Raw genomic sequence first — 14,421 nt, 5'->3', positions numbered from 1 at the left:
CATTACTTTATCAAAAAAATATGATCGAGTTAGTGCATAAATCGAACGAGCTCAATCTCTCAGCCTTTCGACTGATCGCTCTTCTCCAATATAGATGATAAGATATCTGCTATGCAAAAGTCTACACCATCTCCAGACATGTTTGCCTGGGAGTAATTCTTCTGAAGATATCTGTTGATGTCTTCTGAAGAATAAATCCCAGGCAAACATGTCTGGCGATGGTGTAGACTTTTGCATAGCAGATATCTTGTCATCTATATTGGAGAAGAGTGATCAGCAGAAAGGCTGACAGATTGGGCTTTTTTTATTTGTGCACTAACTCGGGCATATTGTTTTAATAGGGTAATAAGCTCTGAGTTACGTAACGTTTGATAGGCTTGGTAGAGCCGGTTTAAATCACATGCTACATAACTCCATGCTTACAGATTTATCAAAGTGGTTGAGCAAAATGCATGGAGAAACGCTTGATAAAAGTGTGTTGTTCAACTATTGGGACCACATCTTCAACGTGCATCAACACATTTTGACCTAAAACAAATACAGCGACCCTCCATGTATCCTTTAAGGCTTCTGAAGAAAGTGTTCTGAAGGGCTTCTATAATGCCACAACTTTGAAGGTAGTGTTCCTGATCGAGCTCACAAGAGATGAGGAAATCCTTACCAACTTCGAAGACGGCAACAACTAGCTTGAATACAGAATCAACAAGCTGGAGGCAAGCTTGAAAATTATTGGGATTCATATACTACAGCAAGCATCTTATCTTCTCCAAGGAATGTTGAATGCATGCTAAGGCAAGAAAACACAATCAATTAATTCATATTGCTAAGGAAGTAATTATACTCTATTTGCCTTTCAATCTCATTTGTGGTTCCGATCAGGTCAACGGCAGTGGACCTGATCGAAAACACAAATAAGAAGGTATGGGATGAAATTTAAAATTCAGAAATTATCGTCTTCACTTAGTTTCCTTATTTTAACTGCAGTTGTTGTTGGCGTAAGTTTTCTAGACTTGTTGAACATCATTTCTACCCTTGATGCCCGTGAGGCTGCTTTGTTGGTCTTCTCTTATTTTCTACCTAGGTGATAATTCCGACCACGCAGCTCCCTAGTAAAGTGTTCATATGAATTGTTTTTCTTTAAGATACACAACAAATGAAATTACATTATCGGATACACTTTCATATTTGCACTTGATTCAGATTTTGCATCTGTTAAGAGAATTCCATTTGCCAGATTCGTTAGAAGTTACTTTCTACCCTATGTCTCTTCTTCAATTAGCTCTCAGATGATATAGTCTTCCATCAACCACCCATTTTCCCTCGAAAGCATTCTCCTACCGCACCTTCTAGCATATAATCATCACCCCGAGCGAGCAACCTAACCATATAAATTTTAGCCAGGGCAATAACTATATTGGTTTTCCATTCTTGTTTGATGCAGTGCGATGCTTTAAGGGCCCTCTAAGAGTCCAATTCACACTTAAAGTTAAGTCCAATCGCTATTGGTTCTCTGCAGTGATGACAAATATTGATCCCTTCTCAAAACTTGACACACATAAATACGAGCACCAACCGTCAGTAATTCATAATAGGGTATCTGCACCATCTTCATGAGGTCCTCAGCCTTATCAATTTCGAACCCATCAAATTTAATGGTACAATGCAGGATCTTGTTTGAATGATCAATGCCTAATCGGTTAAAAACTTCATTCATAAAAATATTGTACTTTGTGTGTGTTGTCCCGGTAACCTTATCAGTAATACATACTTAAATCCCACACATATGATAGTGGATTCATCTGCACGCACCTTATTCTTCCTAGCCCATTTATAGCTTAACTTGAATAAACAGATGACTAGTTTATTGCAACAGGTGACATATATGTTTATATTGTCAAACAATTGGAGATATCTGTTATGACAGTTGATCAACCTGTTACAGAAATCAAATAGATATATACATCTATTGTAAAATATTGCTAGTATGTTGTAAGTTATCTAACAGAAAGAATATATTTTACAACAGATTACCCATCTGTTAGATTTATTTTAAAGCAATTTTTTTTTCGAGATACAGTAATTTATAAATAGGTCCCTCCTTACAAATATGGATGATCCAGATTCGTACAAGAATATTCATATTGAGTCCTTGCGTGAACTTCAAAGGCAGTTTGATGAACTCCAGAGAGATTTGGCTGACTTCGGAGCAAGGCAACCCTATAAAAATATCTGATTGACAATAATAATAATAGTAGTAATAGTAATAATAATTAGGTAATGTTTTTTTATTTTAGTGATTATTTTCCTCTTTTTGTATATCAAATCTACCCAAGGGATTCAAAAATCTATGAACATTCATTTCATTTTGTTGTCGACTTTGAATTTTTAATTCTTATTTAGTATTTAATAATAATCATTATGTTTATTCATTGTTCTCAACATGTCAACGGTTGGTGGTAGAGATTGAGCAGCAATTTATGTCAACAGTTAGAGGTTAATCTGTTATGACAGATCGATCATATGTTGCACCTGGCGGTTATTAATAAAAAAGAGTTATTGTTATTGAGAAGGCGAAAAGAAAAAGACATGACTTTCCGTTCCGATTATTCAATATGAAAAATATTTTGTAAATAAATAGTAAGAAAATAAATGATAAACACAATTTATAACCACAATTTTAATAATTGATCATGACTTTTCACCATTTTTATTTTTGAATTTATTTTTAAAATTATTTATTATACAATTAAATGGTTATTATTTTATTAAGGAATTTGAAAAGGTATTTTTTTATTTATAAAATAAAAAAGTAAGCAAATTTGGATTAATGATATGTTAATAGTTATTTTTAAAAAAAAAAGTAGATTATATGTTGCAACAATTAAATTATCTGATGAAACAGGTTCATTATGGTTGCAACAGATAATATATCTGTTGTCACAGATGATTTATCTGATGCAACCTATATCGAGTGACAACTCAATAAAAGCGGTTCTTGGAAAGAACTAATTAATAATAATCTGAAAAGTCATGACTTATCACAATATTTCTTAATTTAATTAATTCATTACTTTTCATATTAATAAAAAATATGATTAATAAATGAAGGTGAACAGCTAGATTATATGTTGCAACACATATGTTATCTGATGCAATATATTTTATATTTGTTGCAACAGATAATATATCTGTTGTCACAGATGTGTTATCTGATGCAACAGATATAGAATCTGTTACCACAACTCAATAAAAATGGTTCTTCGAAAGAACTAATTAATAATAATAATATGAAAACTCATGACTTATATCACAATATTTATTTTCTTAATTTAATCAAAAATGTAATTAATGTATGGAGGTGAATAGTCGCGCCTTTTTGCCTCTCATTCAAATTCAATCCTCTATAAATAGGTCCCTCCTTACTCAATCATTCATTCAAATACACTCTATTTATTTATTGTATCTCGTCTTTCATAATACACTCTAGAAGATAAGATTATGGCTGACCCAGTGTGGGACGTTGCTTTTCTGCAAAATGCCATGAATGAACTTCAGAATCAAGTTCATGATTTGCAATAGGAACTGGGAGAATTTAGATCAAGAATGCTCCGCGAGATACGCAGGCTGAGGAGGGCCTTGCTACTTCTGGTTGAAGATTGGCCGACTGGCAATGATGATGCTGATAATAATAATAATAATTAGACTATTATTTTTCCTTTAGTCTGTTATATGTATTTTTATTTGTTTTTGTTTAATAAATAAATTATTTTTGATCTTTGACGTTTTAATCCATATTTAATTTTCATTCTTTCTATTATCTTCTCAACAAAGATGTCGATGATTCGACGTCAAAAGGAATAATTTAGAATCCAGTAGCAATAGCAAGATTTATCTGTTAGGTTTGTGGCAGGGGTTGATGTGTTGTTCAAAACATATTACTCATGTTGCAACAGATAAGAAGTTGATGCAACAGATAAATAGTCTATTTCAACAGATGACTAGTTTGTTGCTTTTTTTGGCTCTGACGTTTTAATTTGTACTCCCTCCGTCTCAAATTATCCGTCCCAAATTGAGAGCCACATTGATTAAGAAAAATAATTAATAACATGTCTAGTTTATCATAATCCACTGATCAGTTGGTGGGACATTAGACGTGTTTGAAATAACCATTGTTTGCTATTCAATCAAAATTTCATAAGAGAAGAAAGTTTTTAACATCGGTCGGCGTATAGTCCCCCTATTAAATGATGTTTCCATTTTAATTTGAAGAAAAAGTTATTAATGCAAAGGGTAAAACATGGATTTTTTAAAATCTTTTCTTGATTAATGAAAAAGACAAGTAAAATGAGAAATCGAATTAGAAAATTTGGGATGGGTAATTGGACGTAAGAAATAATTTTGAATCCAGTAGCACTAGCAAGTGTTGAAAACATATTGGTTATCTGTTGGGTTTGTGGAAGGGGTTGATTTGTGTTGTGTCAAATATATTAATCATTCATTGCAACAGATAATTAGTCTGGTGCAACAGATATATATTCTGATACAACAGATAATTAGACTGGTGCAACAGATAAACATCTTGATACAACAGATAATACGTCTTATGCAACAGATAATACGATGATGTAACAGATAAACAATCTGATGCAACAGATTACTCATCTGATGCACCAGATGATTGATCTGTTTAAATTGTGGGCACTTATGTTGGATTCATAATCGGGGTTCTATCCATTGTTGGAAAAATAGAAGTGTAACCAGATGACAAATACGAATAAAAATCATAATTTTACTTACCAAATTCACCTATGAAGTAATGTCAAAGTGGAAAGTGATGTAGTAAATAAAATTTGACCTAAGAAATTGGTCAGATCGCAGCAGTAGCATTGTACCAACAACAACAACAAAAAATGGTCGACAAGAAGAAGATGAAGATGATAATGAAGTAGAAGATGATGATAATGAAGCAGAAGATGATGAATAAAGCAGCAGAAACAGAAACAATTAACAACAAAAATCGCTAAGAGAGAGAAAAAAACAATGGATGAGAAGAGAGAGAAAGACATTTTTTCCCTCTGTTTCTCGTTATTTTAGGTATACATTGAGATCAAAGTGTAAATTTAAAAACTTGTGGATTATTTTCAAACTTTCCCAACTTTCTTAATCCATAATAAAGTAATTGTCACCTCCAACTAATAATTAAGACTTGTGTCACCTACACCTCATTTTAAAACTCTTTTGTCATCTGTGGCCCAAACCCCAATGTTACTATCTGGCATTTTTCTATTTAATCCAAGTGGTAGATAGAGTATTTGATTGGGCTTTGATGAAATTTTTATGTAAAGGTAAAGTTCAGTCGTTTGAATCATAAAATTCAAAAAGTACCCCATAAATTGGACGGAGAGAGTATATTTTTTCTTTCTTTTTGATTCATATACTATTTGTAGAATCAAATTTTTATACCAAGCATTCATTCAAATTTGTCTATTACCATTATGTCTATCCATTTTCTTTTTCTACAAGAGTTCAACGTATATTATACGTATTAGAATTTTAGAAATAAGCATGGTAGTATAATTTACTTGAAAAATATTACAGCTTATTGGATTACTATACAACAATAATGGCAAAAAAAATTGATTATATGTTAGTGCATATTCTTAACGAATTCAATAAATTGATGCGATGATTTGACAGATAACTTGTGGATCATAGAGGAGGAATGTCGGGGGTAGTCTTCTACTTTGTGTCTATTGTAGATTCGGCTAACACTATACCTCTATATATTATTGATGAATTCAACAGTTTGACATTTCTTATTTCAATTGAGTTATAGTGTTATATGAACTTGATCAAGTTTTAGTTCCGCACCTTTTTTTCTTACTTGTGCAAATTTTTGTACATTAAAAAATGATTCCATCCATGTTTGTTTAAGAATATTTTTTGTTGTAATTTTTCTTTCATTGTTTTGAAAGTATAGTTATATATACAACAATTAAAATAGCTAATTTATCCTTTTTATGTATACTAGTTTTATTTCACATGTCCCGCACGTATAATATTTAATCATGTAAAATTAAATAATTTTGCCTATTGCAGAGATTTTTAATAAAGTATAAAAAGTTCAAATCACTTTTCAAAGATACTTTACACTTTAATATAACAATGTAAACATAAACATATATTTTAGTGTAAGCACAAATATATTTTACTATAGAATATTTCAAGTGGTTGATGAATCATCACTTTTGCGTTTGTCATGCATTATCTCTTTTCCTTGTTGTCGGAGGCTAAGACAGACGCATCACCTTGAATCATATTTGTGGTACGGTTATTTTTTTGGCTAAGAGAGACGCATCACTTGGAATCATATTTGTGGTACGATTATTTTCTTTCCATACCTAAAATATTTTCTTATTTTTTAAAGTCAAATCTTTACAAAATAATTGATTACATTCTAATTATGTACGTAAAACTTTTTAAAATTTAATACTTCTTAATTTTTTCTTGTTCTAACGCTTTTTATATTTATTTCTTGATTTATCAAATCTTCTTAAAATCAAATTTAGTTGATTTAGAATTTTTAAACTAATGAAAAAGGTATGAGTTGTCATTAATTCTGATAACTTCTAATAAGATTAGGTTTTACCATAAATATATTAATTAATTTTTAACTTTTAAATATTAATAAAACATAATGAAAAAATGATTTTTTCTAAAGCAAATTCCTTTAATGAAGGGCAAAAAGTTCCAATAATATTTCTAAGGTGCTTTACACTTTTAATATAATAGTTAAGGTGTACGCGCTTTGCGCGTGTATCTCACTTTAATGAGTTCTAACATTACACTAAATAGGATATTTGTTTAAATAATAAAGATGAATATAATAATTTAATTTAATATCTTTTGAGTATGTAAAGATGGAGAATTTATTTATTAAACCTAACCTTTACTAAAAATATTTTTAAAAGTTGATCGACATTCATCTACCATCTGTAAATTGCAACAAAATAATACAATCATAGAGACATCAAAATAATACAATTAAATCTAGTCTTTACACATAAAAAAAAATTAAAGTCGTCCGATACTCATCTACCACCTGTAAATAATAATAAAATAATACAATAATAGAGATATCAAAATATTACAATTAAACCTAACCTTTACACAAGAAATTCTTCAAAGTCAACCGACATTCATCTACGACCTGCAAAGCTTCGATTTTGATCCAACTAATTCTTGTCTGAGTGAAAATTTTGACCTTAAAGAATGATTTTGAATGAAATTAAAGAAGATATATATATATATATACATACACACATGTTGAATTCTATTATGCTGACAAAAATGTGAAGAAGTTGAGGGTTAGAAAATCAAGCATCCACTAATCTAGACATGAAATCAAATCAAGTTAGATGAGAATCAATCATATTCTCTAGGAAAATTGATTTATTCTCTAGTTTAACGTATATCTCAATATTTATAGAAGTATTTCCTTAATAGAGTCCTATTTTAAGAGTATTTTCTAATTGAACGGTAGAAAGAAAAATATTAATCAATTCTCCTACCATATATTTTAGGAGTCTCATATATTTTAGGAACTCTAGTAGAAAGGAAAATATAAATTAATTCTCCTACCATATAATTTAGGAAGTGTAGTTAATATAATAAAAATAATTAAATAATAAATTAAAAAATAGTGAAAAGACAGTTTTGTCTAAGAAAAGTCTTTTAATGAAGGGCAAAAAGTTCAAATTATTTTTCTAAGAGTCTTCACACTTTTAATGTATTATATAGATTATATAGATATATAGATATATAGATATATAGATATATAGATATATAGATATAGATTATTATTAATATAAATATAAATAATTATTTTTTACCATATACTATTGGATTCAATGAATAATTTATTTTCATAAAAAATGTTTCTTTTGAAGCAAATAAAATCATCAGATTATATTTTTAGGTATTCGCGTAGTAGTTTTATTTCAACATGAAACATGAATTCTAATTTTAGTAGTTGTGTCCTTCATTCATTCTTAAATATATATTTTTCTTATCATATATTTTAAGATTTCTTAATTTTTTAAAATATATTTTTCTCTTGTCACATATTTTAGGATGCCTTAATTATTAATCTCCTAATATTTCTCAATATATGTTTCTCTTACCATGTTTTAGGATTTCATAATTTTAAATGTCATAAAATAATAATTAATAATTTGAGAAAAATATAAAAAGATGACTTTGTCTATTACGAAATCTTTTAATGAAGAGCAAAAAGTTCAAATAATATTTCTAAGGCCCTTCACACTTTTAGTATATTATTATTATTATTATTATTATTATTATTATTATTATTATTATTATTACTATTATTATATAAATATATAGATTATAGATTTATAATTCACTAACATGATATACACGTGTGGATCACGTACACTTGACTAGTAGTTCTAATAATTATAATAAGGGTGAAAATCATTTTCACCCCCCAACTTTGATTAAAAAATCAAACTCTCTCCTCAACATTGAACAATAATCATACTCCCCCTTTATCCCATGCAATGTCAACTTTGTCCTTATAATTTTAATTCTATATTTATGTAATATTTTTTTATATTATATGTAATGAATATCTTTTTAACATGGATTTTTGTAACATTTTATTTAAGTTTATTAACTTTATACGCAAATTAATACGTTTTATAAATTTATCACAAAATTCAATATTATTTTTTAAGATCGTTATTTCAGTATTATATGTATTAAAGAGTCATTTGGTATGAGGTATGATTATAATAATTCAGAGATAAAGTTCATGATTATTTATCCTACATTTAATTAGATGTATTAGGTAGTCTAAAAATTATTTATCGCATCATTTATACCACAGTAATGAGATAAGTTATCACACATACATGTTAGTAGAACTTATTTTGTAATAACTAATCTCGAAATAACTTGTTTCCAAACAACCCACCCTTAAGTGTGTATATATTCATATGTATATGTATGTACATGCATGTGCGTATATTTTCGTATTTTATCACTCTCTTACTAAATTTATTTTGTATTACTTAACTTTTTGTTGATATAACACAATCCTTAAGAAAATTTTACTTAGAGGTATATTTTGTTAAATTAACCTTATTAATGATAATTTGAAACTTTAAATTTGTCTATACTGTTACTTTATATAGTTATTTAACATTAAAGGGTAGAAAAAAAATATAATACAATCGTCTTGATTTCACAAATTGAGCAAATAAACTAAAACATTTATTTTTAGGATGAGGATCAAGTGATAAGAAACGATATTATCTATTGTCTATATCAGTAAATAAGTTGTGATTGCCATTAATAGAGCATTACATATTTTATAAATTATATAAATAAATATAATCTTTAAAATTTGACCTTATTTTTATTTGAGAAAAACATCTAGTATCCCCGAACTATGACCAAATTTGCTACGACACACGTCAACTTCACGGGGGTCCTAATACCCCTTAAACTAAATTTTAGCGTATTTTTGTCAATCTTTTTAGCTAACGTGATAACTTTTGTCAACCGTTTTAGATGGCGTGACACCTTTGGTATGGGCTCCATTTTATGTAATAAAGGTGCCACATTAGCACAAAAATGATAAAAATACGCTAAATTTGAGTTCATGGGATAATAGGACCCCTGTGAAGTTGGAGTGTGTCGTAACAACTTTGACCATAGTTCGGGGTGGTACTAGAGGCTTATCTCTTTCATTTATTGTTTGTATTTTCTGCATTGAAATATGTTTATAAAATTAGTAGTACTTATTATTTTCACTTGTTAAAATAAATATTATAGTTTTGATTATTATTAATAAAACTAATTTTCTTATTATGCTAATTTACTTCATAAAGATCATCATTAGCTTATATATTTCTTACTTTATTTTTTTCCTAGAATATAATGCTTATGTTCTTATGAAAATTTTGTTATATGAATAATGTTTATGTTTTTATGAAAAATTTGCTATATGATTTTTTTTTTAAAATGAAAATATGATGTTTTTAAAGAAGTTACAAAAAAGAATAAAAAAATTGATGATAAAGGGTAAAATCAGAATTTTAAAAAGTCAATTAGGATAAAGTGAGGAGTATGACTAATGTTCAAAGTTGAAGGAAACTTGATTTTTAAGACAAAGTTGGGAAGGGAAAATGATTTTGACCCTTATAATAATAATAGTCATAGATCCATGCACTTAATTTTGTTGAATGAATTATTGCATAATTTGTATAATGCATGTGTGGACTAATCTTTACCTCAAAATAACTAATTTGGACCTTTGCGGCTTATTTCTAATCTCTAATCTCTAATCTCTAATCTCTAATCTCTAATCTAATTTCTATCTCTAATCTTTAATCTCTAATCTCTAATCTTTAATATATTAAAAGTGTTAAAAGACCCTTAGAAATGTCGTTTCCCTCGTTAAAAAACTTCTCTTTAGATAAAATCATTTTTTTCACTTTTTTCTTAAATTATTATTTAATTATTTTTATATTATCAACTATAATATCTAAAAATTAAGGAGTTCTAAAATATATAGTAACCAAAAAAAAATATGTTAAATTAATGTTGGTGACATTATTTTTAGTAAAGTAAATATTTAAGAGTCCTAACAATCTTAACACTACCGTGGGAATTCCATTTTGGGTAAACATATAGGAGTCCTATTTTAACACAACTGTGGGAATCCATAAATTATTTATGGAAAAAAAAAAAAATCTTTCGTATTCAACTCTTGAGAAAGCCACAGAATCTTTTGATGAGGCGAACAAGCTTGGGCAAGGTGGATTTGACAGAGTTTTATGAGGTAGCTGGCTGAAAATATTGCGCTTGTTAACATCTCTTAAGTTTTCAATTTATCCAGAACTATAATTCACAAGTGCCAATAGTCACATTATCACATCAGGTAAGTGTCTATAAAATGCTTATATTGCAGGGAGTTCTACAAGACGGGAGAGAGAGAGCTGTCAAAGACTCTTCTTTAACAACAAACATAGAGCTGTGAACTTTTACAAGCCAATATTATTAGCAGATTGAGAATCATTCTTTAAAAGTCTTGTTTAAGGGAGATTATTCTTTTAATAATTTTTGAATATTTTTAATCAATCCTATATAGATTAATTGACCGAATCAATTTAATATTAGTATGAATGTTCTTATAATTGTCATCGTTGTCAAGATTTTTTTTACGTGGACATATTCATGTTTTTTTTTTTTTTGCTAATTATAGTTCTGATATTATTGTTTTTATTTATAATGTTGGCTCTCAACATATTATGAACCAAGTCTTTATCTTCTTCTGCCATGAGGGGTTACCTTCTCAACAATAAGCTTTTTTAAACTATTCTTAACATTGAAATTGCAACATGTGTCAATAATGAGTATATGCGATCTAATAAGATATAATTTAAATTTCAGGTTATATAATGTGATCTTTTAATATTTTTATATGCCCTGTGTTTGGACAAATATCATTAAACTTTACTAATGTCTCCTTTTGTGTCGTATGTTTGGACAAAGTAAGAAGATTTGAAGTAAGAAAATTGATAAATCAAAATACATGCTCATATAAAGTTGATCCTTTTATCTTGCAAGAAAATATTTCCTTTATTTCATATTACTTGACATGTTTAATTTTGCACAACTTTTAAAAGAAATTAATAAGGAGTGCAAATTAATTAATATGATCCTATTAAATTCACATTAAATATTATCTATTCAAGTTAATTACTTTCATTAAATTATTAAGCATAAAATTTAAAAAAAATGCTCAATTATCTTTTAATTTTTTAAACATGCCAACTCTTTTGAGATAAACTTTTTCAACAAACATGTCAAGTAATATGAGACGGAGGGAGTACTTTTTTTTTTTAACAAGATGTTAGTTTTCTTTTTACCATTATCATTAAACTCATTAGCTCAACATCTAGGGTATACTTTTTTTTTTTTTATGGAGAATTAATGTTGGTGAAAAATAGATATTTTCTTTGGTGAAAAAATATGGAGAATTAATATTGGCAAAAAAATAAGGTACATCTACACCATCAGATTCCTAAAATACATAATAAGAGGTGAAAAAAGAAAAAATTGATGAAAATTTCTTGTTGATATACAAATGCATAATTTTTTAATTTTTTTCAAATTTGTTAGGTGTTACGGACTTTTTTTTACGGAAAGAACTCTTCCTTATTCTTAACAGAAAGGGATATTCTTTAATATATAAAGAGAGAGATATAACAGATTTCCGTTTAAAATACGGATACCGTATATTTTTTTTAATAAAATATTAGGAGATTTAGGCTTAGAAATTCTCTAAATATGCCTCAACTTCGTCTCAAAATTAAAAGGTCTTTGTAATGTAATTTCCTGTTTTCTTTTTCAATCTTTTGAGCTGCTATAAATTTTCAAGGTTCCATTCAGGGGCGGACCCATGTGGTATCCAGGGTTTCACCCGAATCTCCTCGGCAAAAAATTACGTTGTATATATAACGTAAAAAATTTATATTTGTGTATATATATTAATTTTAAACCACTTGAACACAAGGTTGTTGGATAGCCCAGTGGTTCTATGTATGCTTCTTGAGTCGCTCCTTCAGCCCTTGATTGTGGGTTCAATGTCCTGTACAGCTATAATAAAAAAAAAAAGGACACATGTACAACTGCTATACCTTAAAATTATATTTTGTTGACGTATTCACACATTTATATTTTTATTTTTTCGAACCCCCTGAAATAAATTCTTGGATTCGCCACTAGTTCCATTGATAAACTTTTGTGTGATTAACTTGGTTACATTTTACAGTATGATGATATGATATTATATCAAATATGTATATTATGTGCATGCAATATGTAGGTTATATTGATAATTTTTAAATTAAGAAAAAAATATTTTTGTTTTTTATTTTGAGTGCTCAAAGTACATCAGATGTTGAAAAATTGCATCGTGATCAAGCTTTGAGTTGTCTATCGATAACAAGCTCTCTATCCTACAAAGGTAGTGATAAGGTATGTATTCTATCCTCCAAAGACTCCACATATGAGATTATATTGAAAATTATCTTGAGATTGAAGGTATAATTATTGAAGCATAATTTTTATAAGTTCGCCGAGGGTCTATCGAAAACAATTTCTCTACCCTACAAAGGTAGCGATAAGGTGTACGTTTTATCCTCCACAAACTACACAATATAAGATCATATTAATTTTCTTTTTAGATTGAAGGCATAACTATGAAATCATAATTTATGTAAGTTCGTCACATATTTTTATTTTACTTCGGCGACATCAAATGTTGAAAGATCACATTGAAAGATCACAACATTACCAAGTATTACGTCGAGGGTCTATTGAAAATAATATCTCTATCCTACAAAGATAGTGATAAGGCATGTATTCTATCCTTCATAGACTCCACGTATGAGATATATTGAAAATTATCTTGAGATTGAAGACATAACTATCGGATCATATTTTTTGTAAGTTAATAGAGGGTCTATTGAAAATAATCTTTTTATACTACAAAGGTATGTATTCTATCCTCCGAAGACCACACATATCAGATTATATTGAAAATTATCTTGAGATTGAAGGCATAACTATTGAATCATAATTTTTGTAAGTTTGTCACATATTTTTATTTTTCTTCAGTGACATCATATGTTGAAAGCTCTCATCGTTATCAAGATTTGAGCTGATAATGTATTGAAAAGAATCTCTTAACCTTACAAAGATAGTGATAAGGTAGGTATTCTATCCTCCACAGAGTCCACATATGAGATTATATTGAAAATTATCTTGAGATTGAAGGCATAACTATTCAATCATAATTTTTGTAAGTTAATCGAGGGTCTATCGAAAACTGTCTCTCTACCCTACGAAGATAGTGATAAGACACGTATTCTACCCTTCCGACTCCACATATAAACTTATATTAAAAATTATCTTGAGATCAAAGTCAGAACTATTGAATCATTATTTTTGTTAGGTTGTCACATATTATTTTTCCTTCAGTGATTTTTCAAACAACAATTGCAGTACCATGTTCAACAGCTATATCAACAATAAGAGTTTTGATTATGATAGAGCAACCAAAGATACAAACGACACCCACACTAACAATTTTGTCTATGAAAAGATAATATATTAGATGGTTTGGTCATATAGAGCAATCAAAGTGACTACAGGTACATATATCAAGAGTTCTATCTATAATGAGATATGTTGTAACATTTATTTCTATCATTTAAATGAGTCTTGCATCTATTTTAATATCAATTTTTATTTAATTTCATATAATTTGTCGTCTTTGTATAATATTTATTCATATATTTTAAATAGATATAACATTTATGTTAA

The sequence above is a fragment of the Capsicum annuum genome, chromosome 5 (assembly GCF_002878395.1).
Source record: "Capsicum annuum cultivar UCD-10X-F1 chromosome 5, UCD10Xv1.1, whole genome shotgun sequence".
Taxonomy (NCBI): Eukaryota; Viridiplantae; Streptophyta; class Magnoliopsida; order Solanales; family Solanaceae; genus Capsicum; species Capsicum annuum.
Note: the sequence above shows the minus strand (reverse complement) of the source record.